Genomic DNA, 24,026 nt, shown 5'->3' on the forward strand with positions numbered 1-24,026 from the left:
ACCAAAATCTGAAGCAGCACTTTGTTGATCCTGTTTTTTTAATGTTAGTCCCACACATCACTTGCCATTTTAGAAACTTTCACAGAAATTCTGGCAATGTGGTAAATCAGTGCAAGGCAAAATGTGTTGCGATAATTATTTCTAATATTTATCAACTATGTCATTTATGGCGAACAGTGACGTCAATTTATGCCTTCAAATTAATGTACAGCAATGGTTGTTCAAATATTCAGATAGTTTCTCCGCCGCACTAAAGAAAATAATGACTCCATCCCACTGTTTTCACGTCGCACTGCTAAAGTCTTCTCTCGTTGATCAACCAATGAGCACCGACACAAAGCGAAATGGGCGGAGATTTGTCACGCATGCCAAAATGAAATCTGATCAGAATGAAAGCTCGGCCAATCAACAGGCAGTGGTTATACTGAAGTTAATGGTGGCCAATAGCAGCTCACCGAAACAGAAGCTGTATGAGGAAACAGAATGTAAGCATCATAAAGTGATGAATGAAAGCGCATTTGAGACACATTGCGCTAGTGGACTGTGTGAGGGGGTGGAAATGCATCCGCGTTGGATAAAAAGCAGATTAAATAAGTCCCGGTACCCAGTTATTACCACTGGTTAATAATGTGTCAGTCAATAGGGGAAGGAGTTAGTGGGTTAATGATAGGAAATAATCCATTGAAAGGGTGGGGATAATTTCACCCTCCAGGTGAAATGACCAAGCATGTGCAGAACTAACTGAAAACAAGGTTTGCAAACAAGATGTCTTAATTAAAATGTAGTACCAGATTTTTTTTTTTTTTTTTAGCTACAATCACTCTAAAAGAACCAGGCTCTTTATTAGCATCTTTATATAAGTCCCCTACTGGTGAGATTGATCATATCGCAGCATGGTGTGAGCTTGTGCATGTGCATATTCGGTTATACATTAATTAATCATTTGCTCCATGCATGACTGTGTGAAAGTTAAACTACTGGACTATAAACAGATGTCAAATACATACTTTGAATACAAAAGGCAATAAGGGTTTTTTTTGTTTAAACTGGAGATTTTTTTATATATATATGTAAATGTTGCTATGACAAAAAGTCATTTGTATAAAATATTAATGTGTGCTTATATTTCAGCTACCTCAGTTATGCATTTGCAAAACAAAACTTTATTCCAAGAGGCAACAGTGCTACACATTTCACTGTTGCTTCAGAGTCCTCTCTGTTATAGTGTCTAAGTTCCAGATGGCATGGTGATCTATAATAAGCCTGAAGTTTAGTAGCTTATGGGGTTCCAAAAAATTCAATTCTACCAATAATCTAAATTAACAAATCTTGTTTGGATTTGTACAAAGAACTTGACTTCCACGCTCTCCCTCCTCACAGCCATTCCTGCTGGCACATTTGGCCCTGAATCTTGGCTGATCTGTGAACACATCCTCCTCTGGCACTGCCTCTATCTTTTATTCAGGAGGGACTGAGTCAGATGGCTAGAGAACATTCAACAGTCGGGACACTAATAAATCTGGAAGATGTTCATAGTGGTTTAATGCACTTAATCCTTAACGTACCGCAACTACATGGCTTTCTTTATTTTCTTAACAGAGTGAAATACAGGGGAGATAGTTAAAGTAGTCATTGCTGTCAACGGGAGGAAGGGGAGCATACAAACTGTTGAGTTATTTAGCCAAACCCACCCACCCCCCCCTCCCCCTCCCCCTCCCCCTCCCCCTCCCCCTCCCCGAGTGTTGTAGAGGAGTAATTTGATGCGAGAGTGAAAGAAAGATGGTTTGAATGTTTCAGAAAAAGCAGTTGATGGTGGATTAAAGGAGATTGTTGGTAAGAATTTGTGAGGGTAGCCTGAAATCCCAGCAACTTCTGGTTTGCAGTAGCTGGGGAATGAGACATTCCTGGTATCCTGAGTAAACTATTTGGTTAAAAAAACCAATATGCTTAAATAAAAAGTAGATGCTTAGTGCTGAGCCCTAGAAAATGCTAGGAATAGAAATATGAATGTTGAGCATTAGTTGATGTATTTAAAATCTTCATGCAGAAATGAAAGGCACATACAATACCTGTTTTCTACAGTAGCCAGACTCAAATTAGTTTGTAATGGAGCACTGTACCTTTAGACGTAGACGGTTTTGAACGCAGGGAGGTTGAAGGTCACAGCGTGAAAAACGAACGAAAAGAAAAAGGAAGTGTGCACATGTGTTAACAGTGAATAGCTATATATTTAAAAAAATAAGAAAATACAACTAAAAATGCTAGATCTGTGAGCGAAAAAGAAGTGATACGCCTTGCTTTGTTAAAAACTGATTTGGACCGTGGCTTAATAAAGTTGCAAAAAGAAGAAAGCCGACTGCTGCGTGTTTCTTTTTAAGGGTGCAACATTAGAACCAGAGCTGCAGACATGTTCAGCAACAATTCAAATAGCCTCAAACAAGCACTTTGAAGCTTTGAAGTTTTTGCATTTTTGGCACTGTTGGTAATAAAGGATCATATTGAGCTTGCATCTCAAATTCAAACTGGAAGCTCTATAAATATAAAACCACAAAAACACCAAATGCAAAATAAACACATATGCAAAATAAATGTGCAAACAAATATCAAATCCCCAATTAAAATCAAACGACGGGACCAATTCCTGCGTCTCCAGTACATGCAGGCCACTTTGTTGTCAAGTTACAGTGCAAAAGGCACATTCAATAATTAATAACGCTAACCGAAACACAGGGTGTATAAAATAAGAAAATGAGAAATGACACTCCAAAAATAAAATCTTGATTTAAATAGAGGGGAAAGTCAGTAATCATACATACATAACCAAATAAATACAGTAAAGAAAGAGAAAAGGATCGGTAATCATAAATAAGCAAATAAACAGTAAGTAAACAACAGCAATAGGTAATAAACAGTAATCAGCACTCACGTCCTCGGCCAGACTGGCGTGTTCATAAACCATAGAGTTCCCCACAGCTTGCCACAATACCTATAAACAATAATTATTTAAACCAGTAGAAAACAATATGAGCGATTCTTTAAAAGGAAAACAAAAACATACCTCAGGTAAGCTGTTAATATGCACACAAGTTGCAGAAGTGTCGCACAACTCACCCGACAATTTACCGAATCTGAATGTCTGCAAACAGCAGCGCTTGAGTCCTGGTGGAACTGCACTTTTTAAAACCTTTTCGAAAATAAATAGAACTCTTTTCCAGCAAACATTATATATATATATATATATATATATATATATATATATATATATATATATATATATATACACACACACTATAAATTCATGAAGACTTTTTATTTTTAGCTATGTTTGAAACACTAGTCTTACCATATATTAAAGTACAATTTATTTTGGGTTCGGGACCACTGTTTTTATATTCACAATATATAGAAATTACAAAAGCAAATGTAAAAAGAAAAACCATAAGAAAATATTAATGTATTTAACTTTTACTCATTATATACTGTAGGAAGAGGTATATCATTTGTATTTCTATTCTAGTATGTACTGACTGTGATTTACAGTCGCTTCCACATATGCTTCAAGTTCAAGTTCTTATCTGCATTGTCTGGTCCGGGTTTTTTTTTTATTCACTAAAGTTTTACGCTGTATGAAGAGTTAAAACAGTTAAAATAGTAAATTAATTTATTGAGAAGAAACGCAAGTTACAAATTACAGGTGGAACCCGAGTTACCTTCATTTGGAATTTAAACTTGTACAGAAGCTGTTCAGAAAGACGTGATGCTGTATTATCGCTGATTTAATTTCAAACATCATAAACTGTCAATCTTCGTTGTTGTTTTGGGGGAAATAATGTAAGCGCAAAACTAGGACCAACAGCAACAATAGTATTGAAACTTGTTTTCAGTACTGCATTCAGTTTATAGCTTTTCCTTTTTTAACGTTTTAAAAAAATTGAAAGCAATAAATTGATAGGCATGTGCAGACAAATAAAACAGCAGTGCTTCACTTGTTTGACTCAATTATTATTATTATTATTTATTTTTTTTTGGCTGCTTTTGGTCCAATTTGTATATATGGCCATAATTCTATTTATTATCCAATTTGTTAAAACAAATGTCCATGTTCCCTGCCTGTTTCACTGTACACTGTCAGATTTGAGCTGGCCATGTTAAAATACATTTTATAAACAATAAATTATGTTTTTTTTTTTTTTAAAGCGTCTCTTTTTCTGTGTTTTTTGTTATCTGTACTAAACAGGGAAGCGTAGCGTGTGCACATTCATTTAATGTATGGCATTGACATGTACCTGTAACCTTTGTAGTTAAAGAGTTACAGGCACAAATATAACAACACTAATACAGCTGAAAATAGCTTGGACCCTAACTTGTTTTGAAGTAGGGACAATAGAAGCAAGAAAGAGATCTGAGGATACATCCAGGAATTCAGAGAGACCTTAGTGTGTTACAGTATAAATATAGGCTAGGTTGTTAATTAATCTATTACTGTCAGTCTTACAGTGCATTAGAATTCAAAATAATCAATAAAAGTCTGTTCCCTGGATACAGCAGTACCGGTAGAGAGACAAAGTGACCTTATACGTAAAGCAACAGAGATTAAAAATCAAAGCACATAAATCCGCTTACTACAATGGAAGTTTATTGTATGTGTTTATTTTCGATGTACAGTTGTAGTCAAAAGTTTACATATCCCAATGGAAGTTTATAATTTCTCGAAAACAAAGACTTTTAGGAAAAATGTTTTGTAGCAAAAGTTTTGCTTTTGTGGATGAGGAAAACAAGTTACAAGAAATTGATGTCTGCAATTATTTATTTCAGCATTTTTTTTTTCTTTTTGCAAAACTCCAAAAATGCTAATTGAAAAGTATTCATACCCTTTGATGCTATGATAGTATTATCTACAAGGTGCTAAAATTTTCAATATGATAATGCAGAACCTAATTCTAGAAAAGAGTACTTATAGAGTACAAAAGGGTTAGGCATAGGATGATTGCTGTCATTACCAATAAGTCAATATGGAAAAAAGTGAAGAGCTATCTGAAGACCGTAGGCAGAAAAGTATTTATTGTCATAAAGCTGGAGAAGGAGACAAGATTTCCAAGCATTTCAGTATCTCAATTTCAACTATTGGTTTCTATTATCAAGAAGTACAAGACTCATAGTACTGTCACAACGCTCCCGCGGTCTGGAAGAAAGAAGGTTCTTTCACCAAGAACAAGTAGAAGAATTGTGAGGAAGGTTAATAACAATCCGAGATTGACTGCCAAAGAAATTATAAATTTCCATTGAGGTATGTAAACTTTTGACTACAACTGTATGATACACCACATTAATGTGGGTATTGCTCACTAAGGACGAATATCAGATTTTCAGTAAGATCAAGGTGAAAGCAATGCAAAATAGTTTTTTTTTTATATATATATCAGGTGAATTAATCACAGAGGTCTTTTACTTAAGAACATAAGAAAATGGACAAACTAGAAGACGTTATTTGGTCCATCTATGGTTGTCTTAAGGGATCCAAGTGATTCACTATCAACAGCATGACAGCATGAAGAAGTGTTTCCTTCCCTCCGTCCAAAGTCTATATCTACTTAATTTCTAACCATGTCCTCTGGTCCTGGTTTCTGTACTGCATTAAAAGAATTGGTTTAATCAATCAATCAATCAATCTTTATTTTATATAGCGCCTTTCATAGTGGACCACCATCACAAAGTGCTTTACAAGATGCAGTAACAACAAGAAAATCCATAATATTTTAAATACAGAGAAATGTATAATACATGCTATACAGTAAAAAAAAATGCATAATACATTGGAAAGTGTATAATACTTGATAGTAGCATAATACATGAAATAGTAGCAGCAACACAGCAGCTAATAGCAGATATCAGGCTTAAAGAGCATGGAGAAGAGAGAACAGGTGGGTCTTGAGAGTTGATTTAAAGCGAGCGACGGTGGGAGCATCATGCACCAAAGCTGGGAGAGAGTTCCAAAGAGTCGGAGCCATGAAGCTAAATGAGCGTTCTCCAAGTGTGGTGCACTTCCCTGTTAAGTGGTAATATCCCACAAAGACACACATTGCAATTATACAATGGCTGTGAGGTCATTTGCAATGAAAGATCACTGACAAAAATAAGTTTATAAAGATTGCTTCACATAGTTCATTTAAATGAATAGGAGGATGATCCTTGCCATTGTATAATTAACATTATCGTATTCAGACAATTGTTATTAGTAACATTGTGTCTGCTGTAGTATGAAGGCTGACATTTCCATAACAGATGTTTACTTGCTGCTTAGAGTCCTCCCAAGACATTCTTTAAAAAGAGAATTACTTATCTCAGGGGACCATTTCGTTTTCAATTATTCCTGAACAAATAAATAGATGTCAAACCAAGTAATTTACCAGTTTATGCAGCTTATAATGAAGGAAACTAAATGTGTTTGAGTATCATTGTACCTGCCACAGCCACAAAAACAAATCTTCAAAACTTTTGCCAGTGGTGATGATATTTAATATGTGTGTGAGCTGATACTGCGACAACTACCCCACTACCTGGGCTTCATATACCAAAAGTGAAACTTGCCTTTTAGAAATCTTCCATCGAAAGGAGCTTTGGGAACCTGTATATTGGATTTGATTTCTTGTTTAAAAAGTTAGCGAAAATCACAATACAAATTAAGGGTGTTTCTTTGAAAATCTTGCATTCTGCTTTTAATGTTATCTTGATCTTGGTTTGCCCATATTAATCATTACGTACAATAGCGGTAGTCCTAGAACCATGTTGACAATTGATTGCGGTCTCCATCTAGAGAGTTAAATGGGCTTTCCACCACAGCAGTAGAAAATGACTTAATAACCTTCCTACATAGTGGGACAATGAAGGGGTAATTGGTCATTGCTAAAACAGAGCGAGGGGTAAAGGGAGCTCCAGAGAGCAGAGCCTTGATCTATGTAAGTTACACCTCCTGTAAAATCCAAACCCGCCTTTGTATTAAAATTAAACACAACGTTTGACATTGATTTGTTTATGGTGTCCCCAAGGGGACTGCACTTCTGCACATTTGAGTTTCTTTTTAATTATAAAATAAAACAAAATTACAAAATTAGTTTCAGTTTGATTGTCCCTTTGATCTTTAAAACATGAAGAGTTCAATGACCATTTTTGCATTCATTAGAACTTTTGTTCGGAAACGAAAAAGTACTGCTAGATGTTGAGTGTATAAACAGTCTGCTAATGCTGCATATTAATACAGCAGGCCTGAACATATCTATTAACAATGGCATGAGAAGAACCAGTCACATTTTGAGTTGTTAACCCTGCAGCATACTAAAGCAATGCTTTGGGCTGCCTGTCCGCTGTTCTTTGTTTGGAACACTGAGAGAGAGAGAGAGAGAGAGAGAGAGAGAGAGAGAGAGAGAGAGAGAGAGAGAGAGATAGGCGCCAACTATGGGGGGGCTCGGGGACCCCAGCCCCTGCCGGAATTTTAAAAAGTGGGCTGAGCCCCCCCTGGGATTTTGATAGGATGTTGATGGACTTGTAGAATTGTGGGACACTAGGAGCACGCGGAATGCAGGTTGTAGCTCTCTTTTTGCAATTGCTAATTAAGAAGCTATACAAATGGAAATGCTGGCCCGTTCATCTGAACAGATGGGGAACATAGCAATGGTTTGTATTAATTAGCATTCAGATGTTTACAAAAACAGCAATACACGTACATGTATTGGAATCTAAAGGTTTATTTAAAAATGAGTATTTTTCTGATCACCCCTATAACGTCACTCTGTAAAGCACATCTGACAGCGCTACTGAAGCGTTATTTACATGTATAATAAATGAAAGACTGAGTCAAACAAGTGAAGCACTGCTGTTTTATTTGTATGCACATGCATATCAATTCATTGCTTTACATTTTTTATTAAAAACATTAAAAAAGGAAAAAACTATAAACTGAATGCAGTACTGAAAACAAGTTTCAATACTATTGTTGCTGTTGGTCCTAGTTTTGCGCTTACAGTTGTGTGGATATTTCCCCCAAAACAACAACCAAGATTGACAGTTTATGATGTTTGAAATTAAATCAGCGATAATGCAGCATCACGTCTTTCTGAACAGCTTCTGTACGTTTAAATCCCAAATGAAGGTAACTCGGGTTCCACCTGTAATTTGTAACTTGTGTTTCTTCTCAATAAATTAATTTACTATTTTAACTATCTTATCTCTTCATACAACATAAAACTTTAGTGAAAAAAAAAGGTATTGTTCAAAACTGAAGATTATATAACATGCTTAGGCAAAGATCTACATGCAGCTCCAACAATTAGGCACAAAACCCCGGACCAGGCACATGCAGATAAGTACTTGAACTTGAAGCATACGTGGAAGCGACTGTAAGTGTGATATCCCTCTTCCCACAGTATATAATGAGTAAAAGTTAAATACATTAATATTTTCTTATATTTTTGCTTTTTACATTTGCTTTTGTAATTTGTGTATATAAAAACAGTGAGTCTGGTCACGAACCCAAAATAAATTGTACTTTTCTTAACTTTAATATATTGTAAGACTAGTGTTTCCAACATATATTAACTAAAAATAAAAAGTCTTCATGAATTTATATTGTATATGTTTGCTGGAAAAGATTTCTATTTATTTTCGAAAAGGTTTTAAAAAGTGCAGTTCCACCAGGACTCAAGCGCTGCTGTTTGCAGACATTCAGATTCGGTAAATTATCGGGTGAGCTATGTGAGACTTCTGCAACTCGTATGCATATTAACAGCTTACCTGAGGTATGTTTTTGTTTTCCTTTTAAAGAATCGCTGATATTGTTTTCTACTGGTTTAAATAATTATTGTTTATAGGTATTGTGGCAAGCTGTGGGGAACTCTATGGTTTATGAACACGCCAGTCTGGCCGAGGACGTGAGTGCTGATTACTGTTTATTACCTATTGCTGTTGTTTACTTACTGTTTATTTGCTTATTTATGATTACCGATCCTTTTCTCTTTCTTTACTGTATTTATTTGGTTATGTATGTATGATTACTGACCTTCCCCTCTATTTAAATCAAGATTTTATTTTTGGAATGTCATTTCTCATTTTCTTATTTTATACACCCTGTGTTTCGATTAGCGTTATTAATTATTGAATGTGCGTTTTGCACTGTAACTGACAGCAAAGTGCAACCCCACCACGGCCTGCATGTACTGGAGACGCAGGAATTGGTCCCGTCGTTTGATTTTACTTGGGGATTTGATATTTGTTTGCACATTTATTTTGCATATGTGTTTATTTTGCATTTGGTGTTTTTGTGGTTTTATATTTATGGGGGGGTGGGGAGTGGGAGTGATGACTAAGTTAACCCACCCCACCCCACCCCACCCCAACCCAACCCAACCACCAGGAATTTCAAAACGGTACCTATGGGTGAGTGGTTAATGTAAGGGCATCCTCCTAGTGGGAATACAAAACATACCATGAACAGTCATTCAGTGTTCTGTTCATACCAATAGCAACACAATTTGTACTTTTTTATATTAAATAATTTAATTCAATTATTATTTTACCTGGCAGAACAAGCTGCTGTGTTGATTCATGATGGAAACATGTATTAGTTACACCTGATTCAGAGTATGGCACTTGACTAGCTTGAACCAGCCATTAACACATTGCACAACAGTATGAGCATTTAACCTTGTACAACTTGGAATTCAGCATATCTGCCAGTGAGAACTGTTGTCAAAAAAAAACAAACCTGATATGGTGCATGTCAGATGAAGCTTTGAATCGCTCAAACAACTGAAAGCTACAAAGCTTTGTGCACTTATAAAAGTATTTTCTACAACCCAATTATTTTTTTTAATAAATAAAAAAAAAAAAAAAAAAAAAAAAAAATCAGTGTAACTTGCCGCTGGACAGAAAATAAACCTGACCTCACTTGGACTGCATCTGAACACAACCCTCAGTTCGTAAGATGGTAAACGACTGTTTCATTGAAAGGGTTTAAACCAAATAGATTTTTCTAATGAATCTCTAGACAAACTCAAAATCAGTGCTATTAGAAAGTTCTGTGTTATTTATTCTTCGATCCCCCTCAAATATCCAGGCTACACAATATATAGTAAATGTAAAGAAAACAGTACTCAGAAGACCCTGTCTATCCTAAACAGCTCTATTTTTTGTTAGGATACAATTATAAATGTCACCTTACCTTCTTTTAATCTTCCTTAATCACTGATGTGATTCGTAAGACTTTAAAATTCTCATTCTGATTCGTTGATCAAAAAAAAAAAAAAAATGATCCATTTTTGTTTCCACACAGCAGCCGTGCTACATGTACTTTGTACTGTGCCGTATACCCTGTGTCACAGAGTGTTTTATAAACCACTGTTCACCTTTATGATCAGACAGCAATGACAGGGCCTGGAGGAAAGACATCTCTGAAATATCAATCAATAATCTGGACAGAACATTGTGCTAAAATAATTTGTATCATATCTGATCAATATGAAGTCCTTTAATAAATTCTGTTGTTATTTTTTTCATCACCTAATTTATACCCCAGCTCACTTATGCCTACAATATTATATGCCCTAAAAATTGCACATTCTACACATGATATAGATCAATCTGAAAAACATTGTTCTTAGTGGGTGTTCCTCAAGCGTGCACCATTTTTGCATTTTCAAAGCAATTGTATCTATGCCATACAAAAAAAAAAAAAAAGTTTCTGACTGACAGCTGTTAAGGTTTATTTTGGGTCTGATGAATGTTACTTTCTCACCCACTCTACAGTATGTCATGCTTAGTTCCCCTGATATGATACATGTGTCTAGAAAAAAAAAAACACCTTCTGAACTTGAGCCCAAACACCTTAAACACAGGCTTAGCATTTATTTATTCATCCTTTAAAAAAAGCTGTATAACTATATTCAATGCAACCTTTGATTATTGGAATACATTGGGTCTGGTCAGAGCAGTCTGGATACATGTCTACTGTAATCCCTTTCACCATGGTGCACTTGTCTGTGAGGGAAATTTCCGTGGGTTAGTAGAAAATAAAAGTTGGGCCTACATTTTTTAATGTCTTTTTCCATTAAAATTAGTTGAAGCTCATTTTCAAAAAGCTGAAGTTAAATAGTTGTGTTTTCAAAGTGATCATGATGGATATGCACATAGTGTTTTCTATCCTTTATGAAACTATTGTGTTGCTAATTGTGACGGGGTACTCCCTACTCCTGTGCGTACTTTATGTTTTGTGTTATTTTGTATTTGTAGTATTATTATTTAAAGGTACTGTCTTTGTTTGAACGTTGTTTCGTTGTTAATTATTTTACAGCATGGATGGGGTTAAAATCCCCATTCCAGCTGAATGTGGCCGAGGGATAAACAAGATAACTGATAGCCAGTTAATCCCTCTGCCACAATATTAAAAAAAAGCAGCTTTGGCTGAATGGAGTTAGTGTGTTCCGAGGCGGAACGTGAATCGTGAGTAGGAGAGAAACCCTAAGAGAATTAACAATTGCTACATGGGCTGGGTACACTCCAGCATGATACTTGTTTGTTGTGTTCCGTGTCTGCTTTGAGTGTTTATTTTGGCCACTGTGCCATTTTGTTTTGTAAAGTGTTTCTGCTTTGTGTAAACTTTTTATTTATAATGTAAATGTGCGCATCAGCGCTTCTTTAACCCAGTACTGTGTTTGTTGCCTCCCTGGTCTGACGTTACCAGCAAGCCATCTTGCCACACTAATATACAGAATTATAATAATAATCACATATTTATTTTAGGACCTCAAGCCGAAATACAACCCCATCGGCTTGGGGTTATTTTTACATTTTTAGAAATGTGAATGACCTTCTTGCGACAGACAATTCACTTTACCCAAAGCCATTTCATTTGACTTTATGAAGCCAAATTGGTTCATTCTATAGGGTGATATTAATCAATATAACTCTTAAAAAAAAAAAAAAAAGTCCACCGGCTTTCTTCGCACAATCATGTGGCAGTACCGATTCTTGTCTGCTCGTTTTGCAATTACCGTCCTTACTTGTGTCAAATCGATCAACCCATATTCAATTATATTCCCCAAGTGAATCTCTAAAGAAAAAGAAAGGAGTAATGAGATATCATTCTTTCCATCACCTCAATATTAAAGTGCATGGTTGTAAGCATTCTGAGTTCAAGTGTAAGTGTGCTATCTTTAAGCAATAACCAGTGACAATGTGAGTGTTTATCAGCTGTTAACACTTAAATATTTTTGCAGATTGCCTTAGTGTTCCCACGGAGAACATTTTTTCTCCCAGCAGCTGTTAAAAATGTCCAATAACTTAAATTTTTGCTTCCCTCTGGGGGACTACTGTCTCTCAAGCTCTGTTGGCACTGAGAGAGATGATAAATGATGTACTGTACTCAATAATGGGCCTACCACATATATGCCGTCTTTTGATATATAGTGGGATCTATACCAACAAACTGTTCTATTGGTAGGCCTCAAAAGTAAAACATGATTTTAGAAAAACTGTTTTTAAATTAACTATTTAAAAATTACAAATCACACTGAGAATTAACTTGGACATATGGGTAACCCAAACCCAAATTCGTGAGTAGTATTATCTATTCTATTAAAATGCAAGTGTCTTTTACTACAGATAAATATTCCCGGTGGGGTGTCAATAGACATTTCCTTAGCAGCAGGCAATGATTAATTTAATGGTATCAAGCTTTTTTATTATTAAAAGTAAACATTGATTACAGATGTAGTGCAGTGTTTTCCGCTAGACTTGTTAGTTTGATATACAAAGTTGCCGAGTTCATACACATTCCTAAAGTACCCCAAGAGGGAGAAACACAGCCTTTCCTTGTTCAACAGTAATTCAACATGACACTATTTTATTGTCATATATTGTAAAAACACCAAGTGATTGTATCTTCATCATGACATAAGTAGAGCACTATTGACCTACATAACAGCTATATGAAGTACCAGGCAACTTGGAATATAAAGACTATTTCTAAACTGACTTCTACAAAAACACATGTGGACATGTGCTGGAGTATTGCTATTAGTAGGATTTGTTAAATTAAAGGTTGTTGTTATGGGGTCATTCTGGTTGAGATATGTTTCCATATTAAGCCCAGTAGTGTTATCCTCTTATTAATTCCTTTTTATTCAAAAAATTGCCTTGAGTTTCAGTTTAAGTTCACAACAACAATAAGCGTATTTAAAATGGTATTTTCACTGAACAGATAATTGTTATGATAATATAAAAAGGAATTTAAAACTGTCACTAGCAGATTGGTTAGCAAAATATTAATTGAGATTCAATAGAAAAACCCTGAGACCTACCAGGACCAAAATTCTTATAACTAAATAAATCTTATGCTTAAACATAGCTTTATATTTAAAATTTATATGGTAATCAATATGGGGGAATGTGGTTATTAGCTGCTCTACAAAAACAGGAGGGGGAGATAGTAGGTGACAAAATTCTACAGAAATCTACTTACAAACAATAAATTGTGACCAAGCATGACCAAGTTTCACTAAATTGCCACTTGCAGGCAGTATAGGCATAAATCAAACCACCTCACCCATAAACTGGAGGAAAGACTAAAGTACCATTTTAAATTAAAAGCCTTTAGGGAAAATATAAATAACTATAAAATCATGCAAATGAAACAGATTGAATGGGAAGCAATATTGTTTTGGGTAATACTTTACATCATGTGTGTCCAACATTGTAGTTACACTATAGTAGTGTGAGAAACACTTCATTACATTGTAGTTACACTATAGTAATCATGTGTGCAAGTACAGTGTAATTACTGCCAGCTTACACTTGTCATTCAGGAGAACTGAAGATCAACAGTTGACCTCCATTCCCACTTTAGAATCAGCTGTCTATTTTCACCCACTGAACCTAAGCAATGTATGTTCCTAAGCTATTGAACCATAGTTTGGCATGTCTCCAGGGGAGCTCATTTGGGTGCCTGACTAGTAGTGGTCAATAGAGAGAAATTAGATATACTTGCCCTAGCCAACCTTTACACTAATTCATTACAAAGGCCAATGCAGAAACCCTTGTAGGCCCCCAGCTAAGATCGTCAACTTGGTGTGAACATGATGAAAACTCACATGACTCACCCTGTACTTTAAACAACAGTGCTTTAACTACTTTCTGAGGACCATGGGCACACAACATCTTATTGCACAACCAGGACACAAAATAATAATAATAATAAGAAGAAGAAGAAGAAGAAGAAGAAAAATAATTCATCAAGGACAGCTAATTGGTATTATTCTTTAAAGTTGCAGTGTCCTACAATCATGTTCAGTTTTACACAAAAATCTATTTTCTTTTTGATAACTTACCAAGCTAAACAAAGACATAACGTTAGGTTACAGATGTAATCCCGGTTCCCTGAAAGAAAAGACGACCAACAACCATACTTTTGGGATATGCCTGCCACAGGGCAGGTATTTACTGAGCATTTTATGTCAGAGCTGCTGATGTGCCCCTCCAGGGAGTGACGTCCTCGGTCCCGCCCACCGAGGGAATAAGTAGTCACTCTGCGGAGATCACGTTCTCTTTTTTGCATCGAACCCACGAATGCGAGTAATGCGACCTCGCAAGGTTTGTTGTTCATCTTGTCTTTCAGGGAACCGGGGTTACATCCGTAACCTAACGTTCCCTTTCAATTAGAAGATGACCAACAACCATACTTTTGGGAAAGTATGTCAAAGCCGTCGCGAGGGAGTGTGAGCGGACAGCAGATGAGGGATGTCTCACTACCACCAAACTAATGTCCTTAGAAAAACTTCCAGGGCCGCGATGGTAGAATCCACTGGCGGGAGTTCCGCTAGACCCAGCACCCCCGCACCTTCCAAGGAAGCCAGCGGGGATGCTTGTTTGGAGACACTCGGCGCCGAGGCCAGTCTGTACCGCCTCCAGAAAATCCGGGAACACCGGTTGAAGCCTGCACCGTTCTGAAAACAGAGTGGCGCTGTTCAGGTGCTGCCTTCCAGGGAACCTGGAGAAAGTTAGAGGCTCGCTCCATAAGCGCACAAACTGAGCTTGAGAGAGTGGTAGTGCCAGTCTCTGAGATAACCTCAGAGCTGGGGCCTGTCTCCTGGGTTAGTTCTTGGACCTCTGTCTCTTTCTGTGCGAAGGAGTCACCATCCCAGGAAGCCGCGTCCTGTTCCTCCTCGCTCAACGCCACCTCTTGCTCTGAGACATCCGGGGCAACCACCGGTGAGGGAGGGGCAGGTGCCGGAGGTGGAGCTGGGGCAGGAGCATGGCGAGGAGCAGGGGAAAGAGCCTGCTGCCTGATCAGGTACTCCAGAACCTGAGCCATCTGGCTCCTCAGTTCGGAGATGTCCTTATTTTGAGTGTCTTGTCTACTTACCGCTCGTTGAGGGAGATCCTGAGCAACTGCAAATGAGCTGGAGCCTGCGAGCAGGGTATGCTCTGCGAAGGGCTCGAAGCGCAGACTGAGCAAAACGTCTTGTCTCCTAAGGTGGAGGAGGCATGCTGCATACCCTGGTACCTGACACAAAGGAGGTGTTTGTCCTGTGGCGGAAGCATCCCTCCACAGAACGTGCAAGGATGAAATTTCTACATCTCGACATGCTGGGGCTAAGCACAGATGCATATAGCGTGCCTAAGTACCGATGTACTAAGGCCCTGAGGTGCCGAGGACACCGAAGTATGGAGCGTCCAAACACCGAGGGTGCTGAAGCACCGAGGCACCAAGAGCACCAAGGTTGCTGATGCAGGGAGCATTTGAGCACCTAGGACGCCGAAGCACCAAGGCACCGAGGCTCTGGAGCACCGAGGTCGCTGAAGCACCAAGGCTCTAAGGCACAGATGCACTGAAGGTACCGATGCAGGGAGCATCTAAGCACCGACAGCGACGAAGCACCAAGGCACCGACGGCGCTGAGCATCAAGCACTGAGGGCGCATAAACACTGAGGGCGCAGAAGCACCAAGGGCGTAAGCACTGAGGTTACTGGGCCGGGTGTTTAGTTTGGACCGTGTGCAGTCACACAACCGGGGCAGTGGAGTGGAGCACAACCTACAGACAGTATAGAAAATAAATTAAGAGAGAGTTTTTCCTTTTTTTTTTTAAGACCCAACACACCGACCCAACAATGTATCCGTGGAGTCTACTCTACAGTGGGCTGGATCAGGCCCAGTGGAGGAAGCACATGTTGTTGTTGTGTTTTTTTTTTTTTTTTTTTTTTTTAAACTGCAAGGCAGTGAAAAAACAAACACACACAGCAGAAGCTGAAGGGTAGGGTAGGGTCCCGATGGAGGAATACATGTCTCTCTTTTCTCTCTTTTATTTAGTTTTGCTGCAAAAGCAGAGCAAAATACACACAGACAGCAGATGCTGTAGAGTTAGAAAATGCAGACTACAGTCGCCAAGCGATGTAGGCTGTTGAAAGAAAGATATATATTATTATCAATTTCTTAGCAGACGCCAGGGCTTATCCAGGGCAATTTACAATTGTTACAAGATCACATTATTTTTACATACAATTACATTATTTTTTACACATTATTTTTACATACAATTACCCATTGATACAGTTTTTTTTTTTTTTTTTTTACTTGAACAATCTAGGTAAAGTACCTTGCTCAAGGGTACAGCAGCAATGTCCCCCACCTGGGATTGAACCCATGACCCTCCGGTAAAGAGTCCAGAGCCCTAACCACTACTCCACACTGCTGCCCTATATATATACATAAATTTAAATGGAGCACAGTTGCGCAGCGTTTATAGCTCAGTCCTCAGAAGCTGAGTTTCCGATTCTGGGGAAGTGGCAAGCCGACTTCCAGGAATAAATTGCAGGGGAACTACCAGAAAACTCGAGAGAGAGCTCTTTCACAAAGAGCAAAAGAGAATGTGATTTCCACGAAGTGACAACTTATTCCCTCGGTAGTCAACCGAGGACGTCACTCCCCGGAGTGGCCTATCAGCAGCTCTGACATAAAATGCTCAGTAAATATCTGACCTGTGGCAAGCATATCCCAAAAGTATGGTGGTTGGTTGTTTTCGAATAGAAAGGGAACCACAGTACACTGTACTTTGTCAGAATTCAGCCTACTTAATGTGTTTAGCTACACTTCAACTATTTAAAAAATGTGGGAGAATTTATACATTAATAGATATACTAAATATATCTATCTATCTATCTATCTATCTATCTATCTATCTATATATATATATATATATATATAGCTGTATTGCCAACATATAGTAATAGCTTAACAGTGAACATATTAACTAATGTATTAAGAGAAGTGTACTTCTCAACTACAGCTTTGCAGCAGTAGTTTAAATTATGCTCTAAGCTCTCATAATGGTGGAGACTTGAACTTTTGGTCTTACACTGACTCATAGATAACCACTTCAGGGAGAAAGTAGGTGTCATAAACTCAGGTATGATGACATACGGTTGAAAACAAAATGTTTCAAATAAATAACCTTTACATTCTTTACTTACCTTCAACACTGCGCTGATGAACTGCGCATTAGCTCCTTTATCTCTTATCTCTTGGTGTCACGTGATGCAATGTCATGTGCTGTAGGGTACCCCACACTTCATTAGGTGACTCTCTCACCTGTCAGAATAAAAGCAAACACTTACTACAGCTTTCCTGCAAAACAGTATTTCAATGAATGGTATACACATTCCCTCAGAATATATTTCAAGTTGGATGTCCCAACACTTGATGAAGGTTATTGTATAACCACTATAAACCCCGTTACAGGGAGGACCCTGTCGCTGCTTCAGCTGCGCTGCTGCTTTGCTAAACAGAAAGACTTGCCCAGAGCTGAGCTGATTGGCTGGGGGATGGGGGGCGTGCCCAACGACCTTACGCTTGTTTAAGAAAGCAGCAGTGCGCCACCAAAGTTCGAGGCAAATGCACAGCCCAGACGAGGCCGTCTGAAGAGGCCGGAGTCGTTGTGAGGATGCTGGGACTGGGAGCCCAGAAGTAGTAGTCAGTTTAGGGGATTTAATCCCAAACTAAGTACAGTGAAGTTTGGTAGTTTAGTAGGTTCCTGGAGCGTGACGTTCCTTTTAGAGGGAGTAGCGCTCGCCATTTGTGGGTAAACTTTTATTTTTAGCCTGTGCGGCGTGTCAATACCCACTGCTCTGTGTCTGATTCAGTATTATTCAGTGACTACACACGTATGTAACATCGCCCTGTTACACCCCCCAAAATAAATACATGTCAGCTTACTTGTAAAGTAGGCAATGGTCGATATAAAAGTGGCACTATGTCCTTAAGGGGTCTGAATTATTGACACGTGTGCCTAGCACACAGATACCCGTTATAATATGACAAGTGGAATCTCTTTGCCACTGACTTTCATTTGGCTGCCAAATGGATTCCAAATCGGTATGCTTTAAAATAATTCTAAAACAAATAAAAACAGCTCAAGACTACTTAAAAATTAATTAATTAATTAATTAATTAATTAATTAATTAATTAATTAATTAATTAAAAAATCAGAAATATTTATTTATGGCTTGGTAAGTTTATTTGGTGAGTTTTTCTGTTCTGAAAATAATTGTGCAAATGACGATTTTAAGTAAGTAGCTTTTAGCCCCAGGTGTGTAAAATGCTTCTGTGTACAAAAATGGACACTCCTTGTAGAAAACCAGTCCTGTCCAGAACCCATCAGTGCATAGGGCTGCATAGAATTATGTAAAGGGGGAGTTAAATAAGGCAATCAATCAGGAGTGCCACTCACATGAAGCTGCATTAGGCTCAGCTCTCCTTTTGACAGGAATTCATTACCCTGATAAAAATCCCCCATGGGATGCCACAGCCTATTATGCTGCTTGCACAATATCTTATTACAATGCTGATATAACAATGTCTGTAATTCCAGGAGAGGTTACGGTCTCTAACCAATTTCGCTCACAAATTGGATTCCAGTGCGTTCCCTCCTGAAACAATGCGAATGCTTTGTGCAGAGGGAGACAGTGCTGTGGATACAAGTACAGAAATAGGAGTGGCAGGGGTGAGCACGAAGCAGGGACTTGAACCATACCATACTGGGTCTTTTCTGGGTTATGCATGAACCTATATAATTAAGATGGTTTAGATGGACATACATTAGTCAACAAAAACTACTCTTCAAGAGTCAAATGATACAGCCGCTATACATTCATCAGGCTGGCTTGGGAATGCCTGTGCACTCACCTTATGCTTTGATTCAGGTTAACTTAATCAGCTCCTTTTAAGACTTTCTAGCAGGTCCCCCTAACTCTTCTTTGTTGTAAGCTAACTAAAAAATTAAAGATAAATAAATTAAGTTCCCTCTTCAAAGCTCATTCCTTTAAGCCCTTGGGTAAAGTTGTAATCCCCACTATGTAGATTGTTGTATAAAACAAACTAATGTGTATTTGTTGAAATGTAATAAGGATTCCATAGTATTGTTCAAGTTAAGAGGTAAGAGATTATGAAAAACGTTATCTCGGGACACATACTTTGAAATAAATCACATTCGCAAGCAAACATTAAGCCTCCAACTCACTCTGTGAGTTCCCTCCACCGTCTTTCAATAGGAGCCTAACTCAGTGCAGACTGAAATTTAAAAAGCACATTGGAATTAGAATGGAACCCAATTAACTGCTTTTAAATTAATGAGAGGAGTGCTTTGAAATACGAGATTAATATAGCATGTGCATGTTTAAAGTCTCCATGGGGAAAGCTAGCGACAGTGAAAACAACCTGAAAATGAACAAGGATTATGTGTCTGTTTTCTAAACCATTCGCTTCCTTTTTAATGCGCTTGTACTTAATCGAGGTAAGGTGGTACAGCCTAAAGACTCATCAAGACTCATCTGTTTCATTGCCATTTATTAAGAATTGAATGCAAGAATTTATTTTGAAATAATTTTCACTCATATTTATTTATGTATGTGAATCACAGATAGGCACTGTCACTTTAATGATGGAAACGATTTCACTGAATTTCACTGAATTTCCATCAAGATTCTTAGTTTAAACAGGTCAACAGTCACTACAATGAGTTCATAGCCTTTTCATACTAAATAAATCCTACATCTTACAAATATGCTTCTAAAAATGCAAAATGCAGTTAAAAAGAAAAAGCTGGGCTAAAAAGCAAGTCACATTTCAAAGATTCAGAGTCTCTTATAAATTATTTCGATCTTCCCATAATTGGAAAATCTAAGTGGCCCTATCGCCATTTTTTCTCTTTATTAAAAATAATAATGATGTTTTCAACAATAGCACAGTGGTCTTTGTGACTGTTAAAACTACAGACATATTGAAACTAGGTTCTGTTAAGTGTCATCTTTGACACTATAAAATGACCCACAGCTCTTTGTCTTCCAAAGTGTTTCAGACTGTGCTTAAACCCACAGTTGGCATCTGGAGCTCCTTGCATATTTGACCAGATATAGAATCTTTTGCTAATGTTTAAAATCTGTAAACCAAACTCGTTCTGACATGCAATTAAATAAATAAAAAAAACACACACAAACAAAAGAACAGTAGAATATATTGCCATGTGCATACACATTTTAACAACAGGTTTTTTTTGTTGTTTTTTTTACTATTAGGCAACATTTAGCTGAATAGATTGCTGTTAAAATTTGAGCTGTTACCAGAATCGTACAGTACAATATGAAAAATACTTTAACTCAATGTAAGCTTCGTGCTTTTGGTATTCACAAGCTTTAGTGTGTGGCATCCGCTGGCGAAACACTGTGTTTCAGTAGTGATCTGTAACAAACCAGTTTGTAGTCAGATAACGCCCTCTAGTGGTTAACAAAACTGCATATCACATTGACTTCAGCGAGTACCGCGCCATATTTCACTATTGTTATAGCTGACTGAAGAGAAAGAGAGAAAGTAACGCACTACTCACCAGTAACAAAGTCCCCAAAAAAAAAAAATCATATGTGCAAGTAAAACATTTATATCAGAGTTCTATGAATTCAATTATATATATATATATATATATATATATATATATATATATATAGATATATAGATATATAGATATATATATATATATATATATATATATATATATATATATATATATACATGCTGTGATGTAGGTCTCAAATAGAGACGCAAATTAGCCAGCCCTTTTCTAAAACTCACCTCATATCTCATATCTCTAAAACAACACCTACCGGTGTGGCTACGGAATCAATTACCTAGCCATGTTGTAAATGCTGAATCGTTGGGATCCTCTAAGATGTGACTTGACAAAGTAGCATCACTGTATTGTTCTGAAACTCCATGGTCTGACAATGAAAATGTGTACGAGTTGAATATGTATGGTCTGGCAGTGGTACACATGCCAAGCATGGCAATTACCATGTGTAACAAAATGTATGTTTAACTTTTACAAGAACACATTCATTTTTGTAATTATCTTCCACAAGGTGTTCTGTTGAAAGTTAAACATTATCCGTTCAAGCCATCAACAAATCAAAACATATGGTAAAACGTATGCATGCTGATTATTATTTGTTTATTTAGCAGATGCCTTCATCCAAGTTGACTTACAGAGACTAGGGTGTGTGAATTGTGCATCAGCTGCAGAGTCACTTACAACAATGTCTCACCTGAAAGACAGAGCACAAGGAGGTTAAGTGACTTGCTCAAGGTAACACAGCGAGTGAGCTGGGATTTGAACCAGGGACCTCCTGGTTACAAGCTCTTTTCTTTAAACACAGGACCACTGATGAAGGTAATAGCCAGAAGGTTTGTCTACTTGTCTTCATTTCTTTAAAGCATTGATCAGACTCAAAACTGGATAGTTTGTAAGATCTGAGGATGTCAGATTTCAAGGTCATATGGCTCTAGGCAGGTCAAGAATAGTGTTGGGAAGCTTACAATCAATGTAATAACGCAGAGTGAAAGCATGGTAAAGCATAGGTAAGCATTGCAAAGCGCAGAGAGGCACAGTAAAAGCATATTGCAATACAGTTTGGTAAAAACATGGACAACCATGGTAAACTATGATAAATGCATAGCATACCACAAGAAAAGCATTGGAAAACTGCTAATTTACACGTTTACTTTGTTACACTAAGGGAAATCTTTCCAACACAACACAGACAGCAACTATGCCCTTTTAACAAGCAGTGACAACACATTGGGGGCCTTGGACCAATAAAGATATACAGATTGCATTGTATGTGTTTTGTTTTGTGTCTGTCCTTTTTACAGTGGGTATTGTTTTTTTGTGCATATTGGATTATAAAAGCGACATTTATATGGATCATAATGTCTGGAAAGAAACACTATGTGAAATTGGTGAAATGGAAAATAAAAAGTTATGGAAAACATGTTTTTATTTTATTTAGATACTCCTGTAGATTTCACCTTGGAGACAGTGTAAGCCAGCATACTTGTTAGGACATGGTACGACAATGAGTTCTAAAATAACATTTAGATTCCGACCTTACTTCAGAGTTATATATAAAAAGGGGTGTAACCAAGGCCACAAATAAAACACCTAGGGTCGATTGCAGCGTACCAAAGTTAGTCCACTTGATGCGTCTAACTAGTGGATTAAGCAGGTTTAGTCCACTTGCTTAGACTAAAGTTAGTGCTCTTGTTAATCCCGATTGCAGCGTACCAGACGATAATCACCACAGGTAGATCATCTGCTAAATCGGACTAAACAAGGTCCTGATTGCAGTGTACCAAATCGGATGTGAGATGATCCTGTTCAGGAGGACTAACTTAGTACTATGGTACTTAGTACTAATTAGGAGTTTTTGCCACTGATCAACACAAAAAAAGTCCATAGTGTCAAAGTGAAAAATAAAATCTACAGATTGTTCTAAATTAATTACAAAAACAGAAAATAATTGATTGCATAAGTATTCACTCCCTTGAGTCAATATTTGGTAGAGGCACCTTTGGCAGCAATTACAGTCATGAGTCTATTTGGATAAGTCTCTACCAGCTTTGTACATCTGGACACTGCAATTTTTGCCCATTCTTCTTTGCAAAATTGCTCAAGCTCCGTCAAGTTGGATGGGGACCTTTGGTGAACAGCAATTTGCAACTCTTTCCACATATTCTCAATTGGATTGAGGTCCGGGCTTTGACTGGGCCACTCCAGGACATTGACCTTTTTGTTTTTAAGCCACAGCTTTGGCTGTATGTTGGGGTCATTGTCCTGCTGGAAGATGAATCTTCTCCCAAGTCCCAGGTCTCTTGCAGACTTCAGCAGGTTTTCCTCCAGGATTTCTCTGTACTTTGCTGCATCCATTTTGCCCTCTATCTTCACAAGCTTTCCAGGCCCTGACGCAGAGAAGCATCCCCATAGCATGATGCTGCCACCACCATGCTTCACGGTAGGGATGGTGTTCTCAGGATGATGTGCGGTGTTAGGCTTGCGCCAAACATAGCGCTTAGCGTTGAGGCCAAAAAGCTCTATTTTTACTTGTGTTACTTGTGTAGTGAAAAAATTAAGCTGACAAATGGTTTTTGATTAAAAAACATTTTATATACAAGAAAGGTATACCTCCAATAAAATCAGATGAGCACAAGTTTCAAACTGACTGTGACAAGGCCTCAGTACAGCTCAGTGCATATGTTTGTATCAGATAACACGGATATCCATGGAGTCAATTCAAAAGAGATGAAAAGACTAACAAACTTGACATTTATACCTTTGTAAACAATTGTTGACTCCCCTTCAACCCGACTGGTTTCTGTCCAATAATCGAGGTAGTCGTTATCTCATCACACACAGCGAGCCTACCACATACTTCCTCTGTGGGAAAGGGGGTGGTTATCTTTGACTTCATGGTCCGCCACATGCTACTTTGAGCAGGGCGCATCCATTTTGTCCTTTAATGCACCTTCCCCCGTCTCAGGGTCAGCCATGTGTAATGTGACATGGTGTGTCCATTTTGTCTTTTACTGAAGCTTCCCCCCATTTCAGGGTCAGCCACGTGTAATGTGAGAATTCTAAGCTTGGACAATACTGCATTAAAA

The 24,026-nt window shown here is 37.7% G+C and overlaps 1 protein-coding gene across 4 annotated transcripts in view; it reads right to left on the minus strand.

Moving 5' to 3' along the window:
* LOC117402588 (leucine-rich repeat and fibronectin type-III domain-containing protein 2-like) overlaps window positions 1-24,026 on the minus strand; it is a 153,245-nt gene that overhangs the window by 77,261 nt on the left and 51,958 nt on the right. For all 4 annotated transcript variants that reach the window (XM_034003903.3, XM_034003901.3, XM_059024543.1 and 1 more), the window contains exon 2: window positions 17,515-17,632. The gene's annotated coding sequence lies outside the window, so the exon portion shown is untranslated. The remainder of the gene's footprint in view (window positions 1-17,514; window positions 17,633-24,026) is intronic.

This window comes from Acipenser ruthenus, chromosome 5 (assembly GCF_902713425.1).
Source record: "Acipenser ruthenus chromosome 5, fAciRut3.2 maternal haplotype, whole genome shotgun sequence".
Lineage (NCBI taxonomy): Eukaryota > Metazoa > Chordata > Actinopteri > Acipenseriformes > Acipenseridae > Acipenser > Acipenser ruthenus.